Here is a 24,618-nt window from a genome sequence, read left to right as displayed (position 1 = left end):
ATATTTGACATATTAATGATGCTAAAAATACTTTACTTGCCTTTAATATGCTTTTATGTATACAGTCTTATGCAAAAGTTTGGCCACCCCTGATCAGTTTTATATAATGTAATGTAATGTGTATTTATGTAGCACATTTATTGTGTATATTGGGGGAGGGGGGATCTCTCCACACCACCACCAGTGTGCAGCATCCACTTGGATGATGTGACGGCAGCACAGGACAACAGCGCCAGTGCACTCACCACACACCAGCTATGTGGAGTGGAGAGACAGTGATAGAGCCAATTTGGTGGAAAGACGAATTATAACTGCAAGAAATTTCATTTGGATATATTTTATACCCTAGGGCAAAAGGAACATGTCAGTTCAGACATAAAATGTATTTAATCACCAGATGCAATACAATTTAAGCTAAAAAACAAAAACAAAACAAAACAAAACAAAAAAAAAAAAAAATTGTGCACCCCAGCAGAATAATGACATCAATCTTTTGTACGGACACCTTTTGCTGAAATAAAAGCCTGTGGACTTACAATCAAGCATAAGTCCCCAAACTCTTGCTCAAGGCATTTTTGAACCTCTCTTCCTTGCAAAATGTCTCCAGTTCAATCAGGTTTGATGGGTGTCGAGCATGAACGGCCCTTTTCCATTCAATCCATGGATTTTTGATGATGTTCAAGTCTGAGAACTGGGATGGCCATTCTAGAACATTGTATCGTGTCTGAGCATGAATTCCTTGGTAAATCTGGAACTGTTCTTTGGGTCATTGTGCTGCTGAAACATCCAAACCTGTCTTAACTTCAGTCTCCTGAATGATTCCTGAACATTTCTTCCTCAGAATCTGCTGACGCTGGGTGGAATCCATGCGACCTTTAACTCTGACAAAGTGTCCAGTATCTGTGCTTGCCACACATCCGTACAGCATGATGAACCCTCCACCATATTTTACAGTAGAGAGCAGGTACTTCTCCTAGAATGCTCTGTTATTTTTCCACCATGCAAAGCATCTATGGTTGTGGCATCTGTTCACGATATACATTTTCTAAAATGATTTAGGCTTGTCCAGATGAGCCTTTGCATACCTCAAACAATTCTTAGGAAAGGCTTTTCTGCATCACCTTTCATTGAGCTGTTCTTTGTGAAGACTGCACTGGACTGTGGAACGATGTACAATGACATTATTAGCTGGAAGATGTTGCTGGAGCTCTTTGGAGGTGGTCTGTGGTTTTGTTTGTGCCTATTCTAACCATTCTTCGCCTTTGCCTTTCAGATATTTTTCTTGGTCTAGCACATCTTTCCTTCACAACAACTGTTCCTGTGACCTTCCATTTTCTTACTATATTTCAAACTGTGGAGATAGAAATGTTAAACCTTTGTGTAGCTTTTTGCGTCCTTCTCCTAATTTGTGTTGACAAATTATCTGAGTTTCTAGGTCATTAGGAAGTATTTTTGAGGTTCCCATGTTGCTACTTTCAGGTTTACAATAATGAGAAGCACAAGTAGCAGTCAGGTATGTTGAATATCCTTTTTCATGATTGGTTGCACTTTTGTTAGGATTGTTAAGGTTCACTGAGTCACTCAAATAATTGTTTGTTATAATTGATCAGCATTAAATGACTACAGGTTTTGAAATCCACACAAAAGAGAGAGTGCCCAAACTTTTGCATAACCTATTTTTTTAAGTTTCAATTTAATTTTTACACATCTCAATACAGCTACACTATGGATTTCTGTCTAAAAAATACATTATCTAGCTTTCTCTGGAAATCAAATGGCATTTCACTGTGATCTCTTATAAAGAAAGAGCACATTATTATGCAGCCACAGAGGGGTGCCCAAATTTGTGCATACGATTGTATATATTTAAAGCTGAAGTATGTAGTAAGATAGCAGATTGAAACACTAGAATGAGCCAAAAATGCTAATGCAAAAATATGTCTGTCTGTCTAATAACTTTTGTATGTAGTTAGATAGTAAGCAGAGACATAAAAAATGTTATATGCGTTCTTTTAACGTTCTCTTTTCATAATTTGCTGTTTTTGATGCAAAACTGTTGCTATTATGAATGGAAAATGTACACAAACATTGCTGTCACAACATTCATTGCAACTTCAGGCACATTCAATAATGAGACTTATTTGCATGGAAATGTGTGTTTGCACTGAAAGCAATGTAATAAACTTTTCTAACGCTCGGTGCTCAAGATAATACTGCTAATTCACATATTTCCCTTTCATATTCTAATTTTATGATGTTATTGAATTTTTTTCATCTATTTTCATGGACTAACACTTTAAAAATAAAGCAAAAAAGATGTATAAACAAACAATCTTAATCAACTGTATTATGTTTATTAGGTAAATAAAAATGTTTACCATGCTATAATGTAGGTAATGTTTGCTAAGACACGTTTTCTATTAAGCCTTATATTTGAACAGAAATGTATTTATGTATACTGAAAGCAATTAATTGATAATACTTATTCACATATACTGTACATATATTATCCATTTACATTTTAATTTAATTCTTGCAGATGTTATTAAATCTTTATCCCTCAGTTTTACCATAAACAATAGGTGTCTTTTATTATTCCTTTTATATTTATATTATTTTATTTGACAACATTTATTTATTACTACTACTACAACTACTACTACTAATAATAATAATAATAATAAGTTATTATAAATAATATTTTAATAAAAGTGCTTACATTTAAATATTTACATTTTGCAAAATTCATAAATGCACTCACCGGCCACTTTATTAGATACACCTTACTAGTACCGGGTTGGACTCCCTTTTGCCTTCAGAATAACCTTAATCCTTAGTGGCAGCGATTCAACAAGGTACTGGAAATATTCCACTGAGATTTTGGTCCATATTGATATGATTCACACAGTTGCTGCAGATTTGTCAGCTGCACATCCATGATGCGATCTTTCACCACATCCCAAAAGTGCTCTATTGGATTTATATCTGGTGACTGTGGAGGCCAATTGAGTACAGTGAACTTATTGTCATGTTCAAGAAACCAGTCTGAGATGATTCGCGCTTTATGACATGGCGGGTTATCCTGCTGGAAGTAGCCATCTGAGGATGGGTACACAGTTGTCATTAAGGGATGGACATGGTCAGCAACAATACTCAAGTAGGCTGTGGTGCTGACACAATGCTCAATTGATACTAATGGGCCCAAAGTGTGCCAAGATAATATTCACCACACCATTACACAACCAACACCAGCCTGAAACATTTATACAAGGCATGATGGATCCATGCTTTCATATTGTTGATGCTAATTTGCTAAATTCTGACCTTACCGTTCCAATGTCCCAGCAGAAATTGAGACGGGCAATGCTTTTTCAATCATCTATTGTAGAATTTTGGTTAGCATGTGTGGATTGTAGCCTCAGTTTCCTGTTCTTAGCTGACAGGAGTAGCACCCGGTGTAGTCTTCTGCTGCATTAAGCCCATTCGCCTCAAGGTTGGACTTGTGTGCTCAGACATGCTCCTCTGCATACCTCAGTTGTAACAAGTGGTTACTTGAGTTACTGTTGCCTTCCTATCAGATGCTGCCAGTCTAGCCGTTCTCATCGGACCTCCGGCATCAACAAGGCATTTGCACACAAAGAACTGCCGCTCACTGGATATGTGAACTGCAGCACATTCTCTTGACCATGTCTACATACCAGGTGTACCTAATAAAGTGGCCGATAAGTGTACTTAGTAATACAAATAAAAAGTTGCATGCAGGGTAATTACAACTCCTTTTCAGCATAAAGCAATTCTTTCCCAACCTTGATAATGCTTATTTCCATAAATGCATTCTCAAACCTGCAACATCTGTCGCTAAAGAGGACAACATTGCTTATGAAAAAAAAGACTCTTGAAACAGGAGCTTTATATCCTGCAAAAACGGAATATACTGAGACTGTAAATAGGGACAGGAAATAAAGGGAGGGAAGGAAAAAGTGAAGAAGAGAGAGAGAGAAAATCAGAGGGAGCATTAAAATACTTGCATGAATAATGCAGAAGGAATTTTCACACTGCTTTTAATGCCTTGCAGGGACTTGTGTTTCAACTACAATCAGCACCAGTCTGGCAGGTAGGATACACGACTTTGATATATTACCTTTCTATAACACGGAAAAGAACGAAAAATCAGCTCCCTAGGCAGACACAAGTTTCCTGTGCACATGGCAAATCTCCACACCAGCAACCACAGATCAAACAACAAGCTTATTAAAAATCAATCCAATAAAACTTATACTTCCCCTGATTTGATCTTAATGCTCTCTTTGATGGTATGTGTGTTTTAAACGGGATCAATGATTGACTGATAACTTATTCATCAGCTGTCAGTCAGATTTACTGTAGTGTTGTTTATTCATAGGCTAGCAATATGTTTCTCTGTGGGATGCATGAATTACATAAGCTTGTCTGTGTATTCAATTATATCACACAAGGACAAAAGAAAAACACAACCAAATAAATTGTGGAATCAAAAGCATTCAGAGCTGACCAAAGACTCCGTTACAAGAGGTAAACAAGGAAAAAAAACTGAACAGACTGCTAACTTTCTTTTTACACTCTCTTGGTAATACTGTGCATGTTCTGAAAGGTCAAATGGTGAATGTTTCTTAGAAATGATGTATGTCTGGTCAACAAATAACTAATCCAACAAAGCCACATTGGATATATGTGCCTCAAACTCAATTTTTTTAAAACCGCAAAAATTTACTTCATTAGACCGCATTTTCTAATAACTAGGTAAGTCAATAACTTCTGTTCCTTTTCACACTAATGATATTTACAAGGAAATACAGTATCAACAAAAAAATATAGTGTTGGAGGAAGATACGTTTGAAAGTTATAATTATACATTTCTATATTAAGTTACTCCCCCAAAAAAGTAAACAAGTGCGTTACTTAGTTATGTTGAAGTCCATCTATTAGCCCACTGACGAAACTAAGGGCCTACTCACACTATGCCATCCGTACCGTGCCCAGGCCCATTTCCCGGATCGTTTGAGAAGTGTGAGTGCGCTGAATCGGGCTCAAGCACGGTTCACTTGGCCTGCCCTGGCCCGGTTGGAAGAGGTGTGCCTGAGCCCGGTTCACTTGGGCTTTGGCGCGGTACGCTTGTGTATGAGTGCAAAACGCGCCAAAGCCCAAAACTGAAAGCGAGACGTGACTTTTAAGGCACTGTTTCATATGGACTTATTAATAATTCTTACTGTTCAGTGAACACAAACTGCCGTAGTTTATTAAAGACGCAAACCCCTCACTGCACGACAGCTGCGCGCCTTCAGCAGACCTTCTCATTCCTGCAGCACAAGAGCTTTATGATTGTGTATGAGCGCCAAAAGTGGCAGATCTGTTCGGCGAAATATCTGACTGCCTGTCCCCGCATCCCTAAGGACTGTTTGGCGAAATATTTGACGGCATATCAAACGACTGAAACGATATAACTAGAGAAATCTCCACTGTGCTGCTGAGTGAGAGAGTGCTTCTCACTAAACAGCACAGCATCGATGACGAAGCCCGTTTGTGGTGTGAGCGCGGGCCGTCGGGGGAGACGGGAGGGGGGACAAGCGTGCTTTGGCCTGGTTCGAGGCAACTGTACCTAGTGTGAGTACGGCCTAATAGCATGGTTAAAGGTTAAAGTCATGTAGGCCTTTTCTAGTGCTTGTTAGTTATTTATTAGAATTTATTTATATTTGTTTTTCACCTCCAATTTTAAGTGACTGTCAAATTTAGACTCTATTTAATTGTTAGAATGGATCACATTCATCATTTATGGCTCAATTTAGAGTTTTGGTTTATATCTGATTCCTTACTCTTCAGGGACTTAATGTCGCACAGAGTTGTCACGCCCTGGAATTTGCATACATTCTCACGAACAGGATCTCGACATTCTGAAGTTAATCACAGGCAGTGGTGGAAAGAGTACTGAAAAATCATACTTAAGTAAAAGTAGCATTATTCGTCTAAAGTTGTAGTACAAGTAGAGTAAAAGTATCTGTTGTAAATATTACTCAAAATAGGAGTAAAGACCTTTCAAAAGTATTTATGAGTAGTGAGTATTACGCTGTAAGAAGCTGTGTTTACAGTACATGTAATATGTACATGTGTGTGTAAATGTAACATTCTGTAGTGCATCGAGTTATTAGGTACACAATGTCACATTAACACATGTTAATATTAGGTTTACCCCCCTTTGAATTATTTTCCCCTTTTTTAAATATTTCCCAAATGATGTTTAACAGAGCAAAGGAATTTTCACAGTATGTCTGATAATATTTTTTCTTCTGGAGAAAGTCTTATTTGGCTTATTTTGGGTAGATTAAAAGCAGTTTTGAATTTTTCAAAAGCTATTTTATGGTCAAAATTATTAGCCTCTTTTTTAAGCTATGTTTTTTTTCAATTGTCTACAGGATAAACCATCGTTATACAATAACTTGCCTAATTACTATAACTTGCCTGGTTAACCTAATTAACATAGTAAAGCCTTTAAATGTCACTTTAAGCGTTATAGAAGTGTCTTGAAAAATATCTAGTAATATATTAGTTACTGTCATCATAGCAAAGGTAAAATAAATCAGGTATTAGAAATGCATTATTAAAACTATTATGTTTAGAAATGTGTTCAAAAAACTTCTCTCCGTTAAACAGAAATTGGGGTAAAAAAATAAACTGGGCTAATAATTCAGGAGGGCTAATAATTCTGACTTCAACTGTATGTCTATGATTTGTAATCGGTAGGGCCAGACGGAATCTGTGGACGTGCTATTTCTGCGGAGAATTTTGGTAAAAATCTGCAGATTTCTGCGGAATTATTTTGGGAGTATCCAGTGGAGTATCATAACTAAAACCTTAATATATTAAATAAAAGGTAATAAATTACTAAATAAAAACTGAACAAATTCAGATTTACACATTTACTCAAGTAAATAAACAGAATTAATGATGGGCTAAAAATCTGCCAAAAATCTGTGGAATTCTGCGCGCGCAGATTCCGTGTGGGCCTAGTAGTTGTATATGTTTGCCTCATTTTTCATTGCCTCATAGTTGGGATTAAAACCATGTCGCCTTTTCTCTTGTGTTTTCTTTTGAAAACAATATTGGTTGGGTTTAGATTCAGTGGTTCGCTTGGTGATCTGAACAACAAACCCTGCATTCTCATGTACCAGAATCTGAAGCATAACAAAACAATCCCTAAGGAACGTATTTTAAATTAGCAAAATCTACACAGCGCCCTCTAGTGGATTTGTAATCTGAAACGAAATATAGCCTGAGGCATGTATTTCCAAAGAGCTTAGAGTGACTTAAATTTAGAGTTACTTAAATTGTTTCTATATGGAGGTTAAACAAGATATTAATGTAAACAAATCTTTCAGCATACAGTCATTTTGATATAAGTGCATCTTTATAAAAAAGCACAGAATGTGATGCTGAAAAGTGCAGAATACAGTTTTTGTCCTAAACATTAGCCCTGCTTACTCTACACAAAGGACTTATAATAATTTGAAATATTATTAAAGGGATAGCCAAAAAGTATAATACCTTACCATTTATTTTCCCTCTCCTGTGGTTTATATGTAGTTTTTATCTTCTGTTTAACCCAAAAGAAGATATTTTGAAAAATGCTGCTTGATGATACCTATTGATTTCCATTGTAGGGAAAAATACTGTGGAACCACCAGCATTCTTCAAATTAACTTATTTTGTACTCAACAGAAGAAAGAAACTCAAATAGGCTTTGAGCAATTGAATGGGGAGTACATGATTGCTTTCATTTTCAGGTGAACTATCCCTTTAATGTGTATATTTTTGCTTTATCAGATGCTCTGACAGACACATGTGTTCCTGACAGATCCGCAAGTTTACACTTACTATTTAATGTGTTTGAGATCTGGTGTTTTCATCAGCGAATTATTTACATTTCACTGGTGTATTCTCCATCTGTAAGTGTCAAAAAGCCATAAACATATTTTCAATTTGCTTTCATGTGTGCCTGAGCCGTCTGTGTGCGTTTCTGTTAAACTTCATAAACCTCAGTAAAGAGCACAGCCATGGGGAAGTAGTTGCAACAAAATTTACATTTTGCTAATATTTCTGACGTTGTACAATAAATTTGCATATCATATATATATATATATATATATATATATATATATATATATATATATATATATATATATATATATATATATATATATATATTAATTATCTGTAATAATTTACAGAGAATGTAAATTTGTAAATTTACAAAAAAATAAGTATTTTGTAATATGTAAATTTATAAAAATAAGTATTTTGTAATGCATTGCATTAAATTACATGTAAGGTGTGGTCCACAGTGTATTATTAAGGCTTGAAGATGCATAGCAATGTGTGCTTATGCTTCATTTGCAGAAAAATCACGTTCCATATATCTCATTTTGATTATATGCTGCTTCTCAGCTAACATGAAAACGACTGTCATATTTCCTAGTTATTTTGAAAGGCAGAGGCTCTGATTGGTCAGCTAACCTAATTTGCTGTGATTCACGGATCAGTTCCACGTCATCAAGAAACGACACGCCTCTACAAGCATGTGCTTTTGCCCTGTGTAAACAGTCAGTGAGAGTAGCTGTTAGATTAGACAGAAAATGAAGAGCACACAGCTGAACCGCACACCTGCTCTCTAAAATACAATCCGACAAGTGTCCTTTACATATATTTAGGTTATAAACATGTGTAAGCACCATGAAATGTTATAAAAAATCTTTTGCGAGTTTGTTATTTGAGATGTAGAACGCACTGAAAGCAGATGCAAAGAGAGACACTGCAGTGCTACTGAAGACTGTGAGTGTTTACAGCGGTTTGACTGATAAATATGAATTAATAGCTAAGTTTTTAGCGACCTCGCAACAACATACCATTAGCGCTAGAAACTGTGCATCAAATTGATCAGTTTTAACAAATAAAAATACTTAGCTTCATCTGTTAGAGGAGTTTTAACCAAATCCTGCACTGAACTAAGATTCTTGAAGCTGTCCTTTGTCAAATGCTAGAGCTATATCTTTTAATTATAATTCTCTGGAATAATTTAAATTAAATTCTTAGCACTTCTGTCCTTTGGATGCCCAAAACCAGAAAAAGAACAAGCTCTGTGGAAATAGCAGCGTATGGTAAACACGCGTAACTTGAAGCATTTGTGATCTCACTACACAGCAAAATATGGGGACCCAAAACAACTCTATGGGTGTTAATTTCAACACTTTGAAAGTGTCTCATGGGGTCCACTCAAAACAAAGTTAAATCAACACTTTCAAAAGGGTTGGCACATTGACACCGAAGTAAGGGTTAATTTTAACTCTGGGCAGAGTTAAAAAATTTAACTATATTTAACACCCCCTGGTGTAATATATTGTTATTTTATTCAACTCTCTTGAGTGTAAATATGGTAAAAAGGTCAAATAGACTGTAAATTACAAAAGAAAAAACATTTTATTTGAAAACATTCACCACTTCAACAATTCATTCAGTTTTTAAAATGCAACAATGTCAAATATGCTTTAAATGTTTTATTAGTACAGACAGTATCAACAAAATATGTATGACCAGTGCTCAAAAAGGCTGTTTCAGGCCCCGTTTACACTAATGCGTTTTAGTTTGAAAACGCATAAGTTTTGCTACGGTTACGCCATCCGTCCACACTACGCCGGAGTTCTCGAGCGCCGAAAACGGAGCGTTTCGAAAACGATGGAGAGGCCGTTTTCATTCTAAAACGCTGCAGCTCCGTCTCAGTGTGGATGGGGAAAGACGGAGATATCTGAAAACGGAGGCGGGGCTGCAGACATTCGCCTCTCTGATTGGGGCTTTTCCTCAATATTAAGTAGCCTAACACACAGTTCAGTCCTGAATCTTCTCCGTGTAAGTTCAGACTTCGCAAGTTTGATCAAGGCTGCATCTCTTCTTCTCAGTTTGATATGGAAAACATACCGAGGACACGCGTCAATCTTCACAGGGAACAGTGTACTTTATAACTTCATTCACATCACCTTGGCTACGTTGTTTCACTTTCTCAACAATAAAATGTAAACTTGATATAAGGAACTGCCTATTTTTATTTTAATATTAACAAGTCATCTTCACTGTGTGCATATTTATAACAAAACGAGCCGATAACAACTGCCTCCTTTCAATTTCAGTGAAAATACGAAACACACCCTCTCTTTTGCTGAATATCAGTTTTAATAATCGATAATGGCCATTATAAAAGTATAACATACAATAAGTTTATACATTATAGGAAATAAAGGCAAGCGATCAGTCAATATACAGAATGTAGGCTACGTGCTTACATTAATCATTAACTTATCTTTGCGCTCAGCCAAAACACGTTACCTGAGAACAAGTAATAGATTCCAGTGACCAAAGTCAGGGAATATGTCGTTAGATAAAGACAACAAGATGAATGAAATATCACGTTTAATAAATATAGTGAGATTAGATCCAGCGGGAGATGCTTGATGAGAAGTCCGACTAGCAGAGCTCTCATCTGGGTAGATGGGCTCCAGCGATTGCCAAAGTGTGTGTGTGTGGTCACGTGATGTGCGTTTTCAGCGTTTTGGTGTGGACGGAGAGCAGTTCAGAAACGCTGGGTAAAACGCGAGTGTGGACGCGGATCGTTTTCATTCTAAAACGCCGTTTTAAAACTAATACGCACTAGTGTAAACGGGGCCTCAGTCCTTTGGTCCAAACTTGATGTGTTATCAGAGCAATTTGAAAGTTCAATATAGCGTCACTCATAGTTTACTTCTGAACGCATAGTTTTCTTCTGAAATTACATTTTAAACAACTTGGCTTGCAAATCTTTCACTTCTGGTGTTTCCTTGGTCCTCCATATCAAACAGAGCAGTTTAAATGAAGGTATAAATGCTGTAAACTTGTGTGAAAACAAACTGGAGCTAGGAAATCTCATCAAGCATGTCCTGTGAATGAAGTGCTTCCCAGCCACAGGATGACCTTTTTATCCATGACGATGTAGCAGCTGCTGATCGCTCGTCTGGTGGTTCCTGATGCATGGATATAGGGTGATGCTCATCTAAGAATTCTTCAAGACTCCAGCATGACTAAGAAAAATGTTTGAAAACAAATTGCAATCAAATTCTATGATATATTTAAAAGAACATTTAAAGTAAATAAAACATTCAAGAAATCTAAACTCACCTTTTGAAAATCTTCATGATGATCCACAACTTGACTCTCCCAGCTGGTTGAGGTGACAGGATATGGAAAAGTAGAAAAAACACATACATCACTGTTGGATCTCCAAAAACAATTAGGTTAACCACTATGACTAGAACTGGAAAAACAGGCAGCTGTCTGTCCAGAATCCTGAATTTAACACAACACTTGGAGCAAAATTTAGAGGAGCTTAAAATCTTTTATATCATTTAGTGATGCTGATTTCCCCAAAATATTGGCCACAGTGTAAAAAATATTCATAAACTTCATAAACAACAGTTTTCTGTAAGCGTGTGCGTGCATGCGTGTGTGTGCGTGCGTGTTTCTTTACCAGATTCAACTTTTTAGGCCCTTTCAGGTCCAGTATTGAGGCCACCTTTACTGGAGTCTAGCAGATGTTTCAGGTCCAAATATAACCTAAAATATTAGGATAAGCAGAAGAGGAAAAGTGCAAAGTAAAGAGCAAAACATTATTTAAGTAACAGTTCACCCACAATACAAAACTTATCACCTTCATGTCATTCATTATTCTTTAATGCTCTAATACCCTCTCAGCTTATTGTGAAACAAATACAGAACTTTATCAAACATACCTTCATTATTATCACCACATATGACCAAGAAGGTGTGCTTGGTCATTTCACCAACTCTGGAAATACACCATCCGTCTCTAATCAGCCACCGTCACAGGGTCTTTTGTTATTGTATAGAGAACTGTGGCTGTTAAAAAAAACAACAACACATTAGTATCAAACACATATGCATAACCTTCAGATAAAAGGAGAGATGAACATCACAAAGTATGCCTCACACTTTTTCAGATATCTTTTGATTCAGATGTTGATTATTGATAATAAATCTACAAATCAAACCTGTATCATCATTAGGCTGCTCAAATATGAATCAGTTGATTAATTTTACAGACAGGTGGCTGTTTACAACGCACTAAATTGTCTTTAATAAAAAGGAAATGTTGTGTACAGTACATGCTAAGTTTAGCCTATAGTTTTAAGCACAATATCATGCGGGAGAAAAAGCTTGACTAAGATGTTCCTGACTACAGAAATAGCCTAACTTACTAACGTCAGACATCCCGAGTTGGGAAAAGTAATTTTCGGGGGATACAGAGTTGATTTGCGGGAGGTAGCGGGAGAAATGAGTACCTAAAGAACAATGGGATAAGTTGCGCGCGACGTACCTAAAGAGCGGTGGGGGTGACTTGCGCGCGACGTACCTGAAGAGCTGGGAGGGATGCGGTGGAGAGGGGTGTGCAAAGTGTTTAATGACCGGGCGGGAGACGCGCGATTTCCGGGAGATTATCATTCATTTGCGGGCATCTGGGCATCTGGGAGTATCTGTGCATTTGCGGGATAACGTTAATGTTAGTCCCACAACTTCCGGGAGACTTCTGTAACCTTAAAAGTCTGAGAAAGTGCAAACGCGGTCATTTAAAGACATTAATGTTAACATTCCGACTTTAATGGTTGTAAACGCTTAATATAATTCAAACGTACGTTATCACGCGAGTCTATCAACTAACGGTATATGGACGGCCACGAATGAACCAGTTTAAAAGGGCCGCGGTGTTTAAAACAACCAAATTAACGTACACGAATAACAAACAATCATATGTTTTAGTCAGGAAGCCTTTTACAAGTAAGCATATGTTCATTTACTCACCAGAAATGTTTTAGAAACTCTCCAGAGCTTAACCGTCCTGTGTTGCCGTTAGCATCTGGGCAGAGTAGGCTAAGGTTAGGCTGCTCCGGGAATTCCCTCGCTAGTTTGCTTCGAATTAAAGGAGAAGTGTCGATTTTATTTTACAGATGGGTAACAACGCACAAAATGGCATTAAGCGTGACAGAAATGTGTTGAACATGTACATTTGATGTTTTTATGCACTATGTATGCGTGAGCATATATAAAACATTCTTGAAAAGAAGTGAATAGTAATGCAGTTAAGCTAGATACACAATCGACCATGAATGAACCGCAGAAGATTAAAATTGTCACTCCATTCTAAAGTTATTAACTTAACATTATGTTTACAACTGTATTTCCTTAGAGAAAGTCAGTAAAATACCAACATTTAGGTAGTTTGACTCACCAGTTGCTGTTCTAAACCTCAGATGGAAAATGGCGTCTGGAAAATTCTTCAGTGACGGGCTGCATGAATTCCCGGATGTTGGAAATAACACCACCAAGTGTAGAAAAGATAACTCCTTGATTTCGCACTGAATAAAATCAATTCTAACTCTTATTATATTCATTTGTCAAAATCTAACTCTTTAACGTCAACACTTTACTCTGAAATGCTTCAACACCGAGAATTTAACTCAGATGAATTTGCTGTGTAGCCTGGATGTTTATTTATTTTTTATTTTTTTGTAGTCCCTGAATTCGTTCGCTGTAGGCTTTATTGAAGCCAATGTCTCCCTTTGCATTGAACTTTGAGCGCATTACATTCAGAGGTGTTTTATATGTTCACACAGCTACATTACACATCAACTAAACTTTAAAATGTGATACTGTTGTGGACCACCCCTTTAAGTGTCCCAACCATACAAGGCAAACTCAAAGTTTAGAATTGCAAGGTTTACATGTTTTTTGTTTGTTTGTTTGTTTGTTTGAAATTTTATTTTAAAAAAATACCAGTGCTGAGGTTTTCTTTTTTTATCTTCTTTTTATGTTTATATTGGAATTCGACATATTTTTGGACACTTGACTTTGCAACACACACACACACACACACACACACACACACACACACAAACACACACACACACACACACACACACACACACACAAATGTACATTTCTCACAACACATTTTACATTTGCACAACAGTTAATGCATTTCTCAAAACAATTAGTACAAACTGCAAAACCTAATTGATAACCTGCAAAAGCGTGTCACTTACTCAAAATGGACAGCTCATTCCTCAAAACCAAGTATTGATGTCAATAAAAGTGTCTGTGTCATCAAGATGAAAAGTCCAGACACCATTGTTTATGAAGAAGATAGTCAAATGGCTGTCATGTTTTCATTATCACAGTTTGCTCTGTTAATTTTTTCCAATGCAAAAATGTCAGATTTTGGTGACACTTCCTAAAAATGCTCAAGACAGCTCTATGTACTATTTGCACAGTCATTTGAAAACTACAGTAAAGTTAGACATCACTGCATTTAGTGAGGTATCTGAGTACAAGACACTGAATATGTATGTTTCACAATTTTACTGGATTTGCTCTTTGCAATTCTAATTTATTCCCATAATTGTGCATAAGAACAAATACACTCTTATTTACAACAAACCTAAACTCCCTTTGGATAGAGCTGTGCACAACTGTAAACAATATTGCAGTACATATTAGAACTGAACCTACAACACACACAGGTCTGTAAATCATTCATAAAATTGTTCAATTTAGAACACATTTTCAGGAAGAAAAAAAAGTTTTAAAACGCTTTGAATATGAGATGAATATGACCACTGTTTAAATGCATAGTACAGTTACAGGCTTATTGCCACATTTTATCATTATAATAGCATGATATAGTTGCCTTCAGTTATTTCTTGTAGATATTAATACCAAAAAATAACACAACTGGAATAATTACAGTGGTTGCGATCGTCAATCTCAAATGAAGCAAGAGATCGCGATGATATGATGAGGTGTACAGGTGTTGTAGTGGTGTCCCATTTTTTAGAGGGAAAATTTTAAAGCCCTTCCCTTTCACATCTTGTTTTAAGGGCCAAGGAGAAGGGAAAGGGATAGGGGTACAAAAAAAGAATTGGGATTGGGTATAAATTTCAAAGGGAATATCAGAACAAAATATCAAAGAACAGATGGCTGAGAAGTCCTTCCCAAATGTAAGTTTGTTATACATTTGCAAGTCTGTGAGGGATTCATTGATGGCCAGCGAAGATCCTCTTTCACCCTCAAACACTGTAGTTGAAGCTGAAGCTTGAAAGAGTTTGGTTTGTTGTTGTTGACATGTCAAGAAGCATGCATTGCAAAATGATGATCACTCGCACTCAAATTGATAGGGTTTTACAACTACTGAAGAAGAGCTGACATTCAGATATACTAATGAGACTTTCCTTTCTAGTGCAGGCTGTAAGCATGGAGTAGGCCAATTAGAATACTGGGCTTTCTGACCAATCAGAGCAGAGCAGATAGTGTAGCATTGGAGAGAATTTATCTTTAAACGTTTCAGACAGTGAAAAACAAGCTGATGCTGCACTGTTTTTAAAAAACTGAAGTGTTTTTGCCCTTCAATTGATGGAAACTATTGTAGGAGAGCTCCAAAAATACCAGAATAGAGGCACTTTAAACATGCATTAGGAGCACCCTGTGGGATCTTTTGACATTTGCTTAATTCTGAATATTTTTGGCTGGTATATGTTTCCAAACAAAGCTAATGCAGTGACAATACAGCTTAATTGCCATCTGTAAAGTCATCATCCTTCAGCTCAGCCTGAGACATAAACAAAGCTGCTTGTGCTAGACATTTCTCCTCATGTAGATCTCAAAAAACAAAACAAAAAAAAAAAACTTTTGTGGCCTTCTTTTCTAGTACTTTCAAGCAAAACTGGGAAACTACATCTTGCACAGCAATGCTAAGACTCAAATGTTAAATAAAAATATAAAGTTTTAGTTATTATATTTAACTATAGGTATTGTTAGATAGATGGATGGATGGATGGATGGATGGATGGATGGATGGATGGATGGATGGATGGATGGATAGATAGATAGATAGATAGATAGATAGATAGATAGATAGATAGATAGATAGATAGATAGATAGATAGATAGATAGATAGATAGATAGATAGATAGATAGATAGATAGATAGATAGATAGATAGATAGATAGATAGGGAATCACTTCAGCTGTGGTATTGAGGTGGACATTTATTCACTCTCCCTACCCACATTCACTGCTGGTGCCATGAATTGAACATACAACCTTTGGATCCCATGTCCGACTCTCTAACCTTTAGACCACATGGATGGATGGATATGAAAAATGGAGGCTACAAACCTTAATTTGCCAAATACTGTTATGTACAAAAATGCGTGTTTGAGTCCTGTGCAAGTCAGTTTATTTTAGTAACTAGTGCTGCTGAAATGACAACAGTCATAAGATTTAAATATAAAACTGTGCATAATTTGCCAGAAAACTATCCCTACAGCAATAGTCATGCTCTTTTTTACTATGTCACGAATAATTTAGACCAAAAAAAAAAGTAAAACTGGCTTGCAGAGCACTGATATCGAGGGCTGCTTTCTGACAGACATTTTGGCTGACTTTAAGAGCCTGTAGTTTAGGACTGTGAATGTGGTGTCACGCAGCAGTTCCTTCTACCCTGTGTGAACCTGGCCTGTCACGTCGCCTCTCTGAAATCACTGCACTTTCAGCTCAGCGCTGGTAACTTATGTAAGGCTAAATGAGGTCTTTCGGCTCTGCTCTTTTTCTCCAGAGGGTAAAAATAATCTGCTTCATAAAATTGACACCTTCGAGAGTACAGTACGAAGTCAGCTTCAACGCTTGCTCTTAATTATACAGCTTTACCTTGAGATACATGTGCAAAAGAGCCATTTTGTGAAAGTGCTAAAGGCCTGTGCTAGCTGCCTGAATGCAAACGTTGGTAAATATGAGCCTTGGAGGCTGGGGAAATACATGTCTTTTGATTGTGTTCTTTAAATATTTACTAAAAGAAACTATGCTGTCATTAAAGAAAGTACAGTTTTATCAAAGAAAAACTATAAACTCATAACACAAATATTCTAATGGATTTGTATGCGCAAATTCATCCATCCATCCATTCATCCATTCACTCATCCATACATCCATTCATTAATCCATTTATTTATCCACCATCCATCCATTCACTCATCCATCAATCCATCCATCCGTCCGTCCGTTCCTTCGTTCGTTCGTTAGTTAGTTAGTTCGTTAGTTAGTTAGTTAGTTAGTTCGTTCTTTCGTCCGTTCGTTCGTTCAACCGTCCATCCGTTCATGAGACTCTCTGTGGTCATTAAAAATCCCAGAATGTCCTTCACAAAAGAGTAGGGGTTTAACCCTAGTGTCATGGCCAAATTTGGCCACTGGCCTATGTCCAGACTTTGTTTTCACAATACAAAATAAATAATGTAGGCAGATCATTCCGCTGTGCCTGTGCCCCAGATTAATAAAAGGATTAAGTCGAAAAGAAAATGAATGAAAATAGATATTCCAACTTGAGGCGACGCGGTAGGGAATAATGCTTTCGCCTCACAGCAAAAAGGTCACTCATTCGAGCCTTGGCTGGGTCAGTTTCTGGGGCATTTCTGTGTGGAGTTTGCATGTTCTTCTCGTGTTTGTGTGGGTTTCCTCTGGGTGCTTCGGTTTCCCCCTTCAAGTCCAAAGACATGCGGTACAGGTGAATTGGGTAAGCTAAATTGTCCGTAGTATATGTGTGTGAATGAGAGTATACAGTATGGGTGTTTCCCAGTTCACGGTTCATTCCGCTGTGGCGACCCCATATTAATAAAGGGACTAAGACGAAAAAAAAAATGAAGGCCTAATCCAACATGAGTGCTCGAAAGCTCTGCACCTTCTTCTACGTGAGCAAAGCTACAGTCGTTGAGTGCATGAAGTCCACACTTCTGTTTACCAGTTGAATAAGTGTATCATCCGGGTATTTAAAGTGTACTTATTTTTAGTTTTGAGTTTTCATAATGAACACACTACTTACACTATTTATGCTAAAAAATGGCGTAGAATAGTCCATAAGTATGCAATTTGGGATGCACCTCGAGTGACCAAAACAAGATGGCCAACAAGCAAGTTATGTCACGGCTTTTAAAATACTGTAGGCCAATAAGAAGCAAGCAATCAGTTTGAAGGGGCCAATCAAATGTTTTTTAGGCAGAGAGACAGACGAGACATGACAACCATAAGGTTGTAACACTTTTTTTTCTTTTGGTCAGTATTCTCGTAGCTTCATAAAATTATAGTTGAAACATCGATAACATGGACTTTTTGGCAGTATTCTTGATTCCTACGAGGGCTTTTAAATTTGTAGGACCATTGCTGTCTATGGAGGCCAGATAACTCAAAGATTTCTTAATTTGTGTTCTAGAAATGGAACTATACAATGTAGAGGCATTTTTGGACAAACTTTATCTTTAATATTTTCTGCTCCAGTAATAGTAAGAGTACAGTATATTATCAGCTTGGCTGCTCCTAATTATACAGCTTTACCTTCAGATACATGCAAAAGGGTCATTTCGGGAAAGTGCTAAAGGCCTGTCCTTGCCGGCAGATTGCGAGAGTTTTTTTAATATATATTTAATTCGTTTTTTTATTTTTCTTGTTTTAAAGGCCCTTCCATGCGGGAAGGCCACAGCAGGGAGATTATAATGCTACAAAAGCACAAAAGGCCTTCTGATTAGACTATCACAGGCCTTTCAGTGACGGCTTCATCTCGTTTGCCTTTTTCTCGCTGAACAAGAAGAAAGCCAGACATGTTTTCTATTAAGCGAGCTGTATAAATTAGCTTAATTTATGTTCTGGTAACAGAACAACTAAAGCCAATCAGTGACAGAAGACGTTATCAAACTTGTGCTGAATGAAATCCTATGGGGACGTGTCTCTGTGGAGGAGATTAAGCAGGGTCACAGATGGCAGGGATTGAAAACCTGAGCAGATAATTGAATATAGGAGACTGTCAGTCACTGCCAGAACTGTATTTCAGACCTCAGAGAACATTTATCACTGAGGAGACCATTGAATGAGCAGGAACATTTTTTTTTTTTTTTTTTTTTTTTTTTTTTTTTTTTACAAAATCAGTGTTATTGACACACGTCAGAAATAAACTATAATACATGACATATATTATTCATGAACAGTATTATTTGCATAGAAATATGTCTTTGTTTTGAAAGCAATGAATATTACCTGGGCGTCACTGTGGCGCAGTGGGTAGCACAAGAAGGTCGCTGGTTCAAGCCCCGGCTGGGTCAGTTGGCATTTCTGTGAGTATGCATGTTCTCCCAATGTTCACGTGGATTTCATCCGGGTGCTGCGGTTAAATCAACATTTGTTGATTTAAATAATTATTTTAATTAGCCATGTAAAAGGATAAAAATGTATTATTAGTAATGGGCATGTTTTGTACAGACACTTCTCATATTTCCTCTTTCTATTCTAATGTGGCAATTGATGTCAGTGAATGGATAAACTCTTTAAAATTAAGCAAATGAGATTTAAAAAAAAAAAATTGAACTGTCCCTCTTTACACTTAACACAACAGAAAGTGCTCAAGTAAACTAATTTTACTTAGAGGCCTGCTAAAATAAAATTATAAGGCTTCCGTCATTTAGAAGTTAATGGCTCCCTCCTGCGAGATTAGAAAATACCAGAAAACAATGCTCAACACTCTTAGTGGATTATTTTGAAAATATTAATTCATGGCTGTCTATCTATCCCTAAGATTTAAACCCATCCATCCATCCATCCATCCATCCATCAGATTAAAACTCATCCACCTATCTATCCACCAATCCACCCTTACATCCATCCATCAGATTAAAACCCATTCATCCATTCATATATCTTTCCATCTATCTGTTCATCAGATTTTTTTACCCATCCATCCATCTATCCATCCATCAAATTAAAACTCATCCGTCCATCCATAGCTTTTCAGTCATCATAGCACACAATAAAAGTGATTTAAACATTTAATGAGTATTGATGAAAAAAGCTGGTTGGGTTTCTTAAATGTGGTTGATGTGAGACAGAAAAAGCCAATGATTAATAGGATTATACATATAGGTTACAGTCTAAAAATAAATTCACGAGTTCACACTTACAGATGTTTGAGGAATAAAGCATATTTGGCGTGCTTTCCAGGGAGAGGGCTATGAGCTTGGGAAAGACACCCCAACTTATGTTATTCCCCTTGTCAGGAAAGGGAAAGACAGGGTTTGAGTGAAGTGTCTAGCCCAGCCCCAGAACACTCCCCCTTGGTAGATAGGGTTCAAGTGGCGAGGTGTCGGGGTGGTGGAGGGATGCTAAAGTCGAGAGATAATGCAGGTAGGATGAGTTTTTATACTTGCAGTATGTGTGACCCCAGACACCATTTTTCAAGGAGGATGATTACAAAGAAATGATAGAGCAAGAAAAGACATGACGCATCAACAGGAACTTCAATTTAGTTTCAGGCACTTTGCAGCAAATAAACAGGAAATCCTTAAGCTCAACTCTTTATTACACTCTATTATTGTGGTTTCATTGATTTCATATTCCGACCCCATAATGATTCAAAATATATATACTGGCTGGCCATTTTACATGTCTTCCTGTTTTGAGTGGTAGTTGATTGTCAAGGTAAGCTATTGCAGTTTTTGCTGATTGGCAAAACTCAGTCTAGACGACAGTAAATGTAAGGTTTGGCTAGGACTTTTTCTGCCTCTGCCAGGTTTGGGCTGCACTGTAATGGAGCTCAGAGAACATTTGGGGGAGGCTGAGTTTGATTGACAGGCCATTAAGTGGAACTGAAAAGCTTTCATGTCAGACACGATCTAAAATGATGTTAAATGCTGAAACGAAGGTTAATGGCCATAGCCAAACATGTCCAGAAGCCAGGTTGTTCACGTTTCATTCATTAGATCTAGAGGCTTGTTTTTTTGTATTTATTGTTGTCTGTAGTATTGTCAAACTGGTTCTCTGCTGTTTCTGTATCTATTCAATAATAAGGCAATATGAATAAGCTGGCATCATCTTTTAAAATTTGTGTTGCAAAACGTCACAGAGAAGTCTATCTCTATTCTGCTAAAATTCACAGAAATTACTTTTGAAGTCAGTAACTTAAAGATTATAATAGTCAAAGTATGTAAACTGACCATCCATTATAAACTCATCTGTCCATCCATCTATCAGTTTAAACCCATCCATTGATTCATCCATCCATTTAACCACCTGTATGTTCATGTGTTTGTTCTTTTGTCCAATGATTCATGCATCCAATATAAACATATCTGTCATCTATCTACCAGATTAAAACCCATCTGATAATTCCTCCATCTGTCTATTCATACATCAGTCTGTGCATCCATCAATCCTTACATCCACCTATCAGGTTAAAACCCATTGATTTATTCATCTATCAGATTAAAACCCATCCACCTGTCTATCCATCAATACATCCCTACATCCATCTATCAGATTTTTACCCATCCATCCATTCGATCAAAACTCTTCCACCCATCCATCAGATCAAAATTAATCCGTCCATCCATCTATCCACCCATCCATCAGATTAAAACTTGTCCGTCCACCCATCTATCTTCCAGTCCATCTTTACATCCATCCATTAGATTAAAACCCATTCATTCATCCTTATTTTTATCCACCTGGATTTAAACCCATCCATCCATCCATCCATCCATCCATCCATCCATCCATCCATCCATCCATTAGATTAAAATCCATTAATTCATCCATCTGTCTATCTATCAGATTTAAACCTATCCATCAGATAAAACTCATCCACCTATCTATCCATATTTTACCCATCTATCCATCCATCAATTCATCCATCCACCCATCCATCAGATTAAAACTTATCTGTCCACCTATCTAACCACCAATCCATCCTTGCATCCATCAATCAGTTTAAAAACCATTCATTCACCCATCTTTCTATACCTCAGATTTAAACCCATCAGATTAAAACTCATCCACCTATCTATCCACCAATCCATCCTTGCATCCATCAGATTAAAACCCATTCATTCATCCATATATTTTTCCATCTATCTATTCATCAGATGATTTACCCATCCATCCATCCATCCATCCATCCATCCATCCATCCATCCATCAGATTAAAACTCATTCGTCCATCCATCCATCCATCCATCCATCAATCAGATTAAAACTTATACGTCCACCCATCTATCCACCAACCCATCCTTACATCCATCCAACAGAATAAAAATCATTCATTCATCCATCTATCTATCTATCACTCAGATTTAAACCCATCCATCCATACATCCATCCATCAGATTAAAACCTATCCACCAATCTATCCTTACATGCATCCATCAGATTAAAAGCCATCCACCTATCTATCCACCTTCACATCCATCCATCAGTTTAAAACCCATCCACCTGTCTATCCACCAATACATCTTTACATCCATCCATCAGATTAAAACTCATCCATTCATTCAATTCAATTAACCTTTATTTGTATAGCTCTTTTACAATGTAGGTTATGTCAAAGCAGCTTCACAAAAAAGCTCATAGTAAATTGGAACAGTGTAGTTTTTTAGTGTTTAAGTTCAGTTCAGCTCAGTTCAGTGTGGTTTAATAATCACTACTGAGGGTCTAGACACTGGAGAGCAAATCCATCGATGCGCAGCTCTACAGATCCCAAACCATGCAGGCTAGTTCATCCATCCACTTATACATCAGATCAAAAACTCATCCGTCCATCCATCTATCCACTCATCCATCAGATTAAAACTCATCCGTCTATCCATCTGTCCACCATTCATCAGATTAAAACTCATCCGTCTATCCATCTGTCCACCATTCATCAGATTAAAACTCATCCATTCATCGTCCATCTAAAACCAATCTGTCCATCTATCCATCTCTCCATTCATCCGTCCATCTATCAATCCAATTAAAACTCATCAGTCCATTCATCCACCCATTCGTCCGTCCATCCATCCATTAATCCATCCATCCACCTGTCTATGCATCCAAATAAAACCTATCCATCCGTCCATCCATTGTCCATCTAAAACCCATCCATCTTTCCATAAACCCATCCACCCATCCATAGACATTGATCCACCCTCTCCCCATTAAAATATAAACATTTAACCCTTGTGTGATGTTCGTATTTTTGTTACTAAGCCAGTGTTCGTGGGTCTGGTGGACCCCCTAGAGTTTTGGCTTTCCAAATTAACACTATCAAACAATTTTATGTTGAATTACTCAACAAATGGTTACTGAATCCCAATTACAAGCCATATGAACAACAAACTTGGTTAATTTTTCCCCTTTACCTTTGTTATATCATATTGATGAATTAATGTGCTTCTCTTTTTTTTTTTTAGGGTTATGAAAAAAATAAAACCCACAGATTAGTTTTTTTGTATTGTTCCCTCTATGGTCAGCTTTCTTTTTAGAAGCTCCTGTCCTAGCTTGTGTGAGGTAAAAAAATTGTCACATGTGATATTATGTCCAGGCGACGCAGTGGCGCAGTAGGTAGTGCTGTCGCCTTACAGCAAGAAGGTCGCTGGTTTGAGCCTCGGCTGGATCAGTTGGCGTTTCTGTGTGGAGTTTGCATGTTCTCCCTGCGTTCGCGTGGGTTTCCTCTGGGTACTCCGGTTTCCACCACAGTCCAAAGACATGCGGTACAGGTGAATAGGGTAGGCTGAATTGTCCGTAGTGTATGAGTGTGTATGTATGTTTCCCAGAGATGAGTTGCGGCTGGAAGGGCATCCGCTGCGTAAAAACATGCTGGATATGTTGGCAGTTCATTCCGCTGTGGCGACCTTGGATTAATAAAGGGACTAAGCCGAAAAGAAAATGAATGAATGAACGAATGAATGGATGATATTGTGTCCACAGAGTCAGCTCCAGGACAACTCTCATCCCTTGATTTCTCAGGGGCTCCTCCATCAGGTTTGCCTGTGTACACTTGTAAGTTCCAAGCATATCAGGAAGTCGCATCACAGGCAGCCCAGATCTTTATACCATATTTTGCAGGTTTCGATGGTATATACTGTCTAAAAGGGTAGCGGTCTCTAAATGGCATCAGCTGCTCATCAATGGGGACATTAGGCCCAGGGTTGTAAAATTTCTTGGGCAAGAAGACCATTCAATTTCACCATTTTTGACATCCACATTTCTTAACTTGCTGTCTGGTGGGCTTGCTCTGGTCCTGGAACTGACTGCTGCTGACAAGCTGGTAATGGAGCTGGCTGCTGATGGGGTACTCATCTTTGTTTTGTTACTAAATGGTGCTCAACCTCATCCTCCTCTTCAAAGTCACTGTCAGATTCTGAATTTTCAGAAATGTGATCCTCGTATTCTGAAACCTCTTTCTCGACCTCATCAGAAGCTCCTCTCTTTTTCATAATCAATTGCAAGGCCCTCGCAGCAGATAATCTTTTGGCCATCTTGATCAGTTGTGATAAGGAACCACACTGGCAAAGTCTTATTTGTAGTATTATGCCCCTAATTTGCAGATGTTACAGTGTATGAGAAAATAAAGCTTGGTTCCCGCAAGAGAAAGGGTCAAATGTGTGGGAATGTAAGAGCAGACAGTGTTGATAGTTGAATTTTCAA

General features: G+C 37.5%; 2 long non-coding RNA genes across 6 annotated transcripts in view; one reads left to right on the top strand and one right to left on the bottom strand.

Annotated features, from left to right (window-relative positions):
- The window catches only part of LOC137488078 (uncharacterized), a 28,649-nt gene extending 15,235 nt beyond the window's left edge, over window positions 1-13,414 (bottom strand). The window contains exons 1-6 of one of the 2 annotated variants that reach the window (XR_015513170.1): window positions 13,355-13,414; window positions 12,928-13,035; window positions 11,841-11,967; window positions 11,579-11,664; window positions 11,230-11,272; window positions 9,486-11,132 (exon numbers count right to left, since the gene is read on the bottom strand). This is a non-coding gene — a long non-coding RNA (uncharacterized LOC137488078). Of the gene's footprint in view, window positions 1-9,485; window positions 11,133-11,229; window positions 11,273-11,578; window positions 11,665-11,840; window positions 11,968-12,927; window positions 13,036-13,354 lie in introns of those variants that run through there. The other variant, XR_015513169.1, reaches the window with a different exon arrangement.
- Window positions 608-24,618, top strand: part of LOC147833033 (uncharacterized) — a 219,557-nt gene continuing 195,546 nt past the window's right edge. For 3 of the 4 annotated variants that reach the window (XR_015513166.1, XR_015513164.1, XR_015513165.1), the window contains exon 1: window positions 4,076-4,114. This is a non-coding gene — a long non-coding RNA (uncharacterized LOC147833033). Of the gene's footprint in view, window positions 743-841; window positions 965-1,479; window positions 1,514-4,075; window positions 4,115-24,618 lie in introns of those variants that run through there. The other variant, XR_015513163.1, reaches the window with a different exon arrangement.

Source organism: Danio rerio, chromosome 17 (assembly GCF_052040795.2).
Source record: "Danio rerio strain M-AB ecotype USA chromosome 17, GRCz13ab, whole genome shotgun sequence".
In the NCBI taxonomy this organism is placed as follows: Eukaryota; Metazoa; Chordata; class Actinopteri; order Cypriniformes; family Danionidae; genus Danio; species Danio rerio.
The sequence above is the reverse complement of the archived record's forward strand: the minus strand, read 5'-3'. Positions and strand labels throughout refer to the sequence as shown.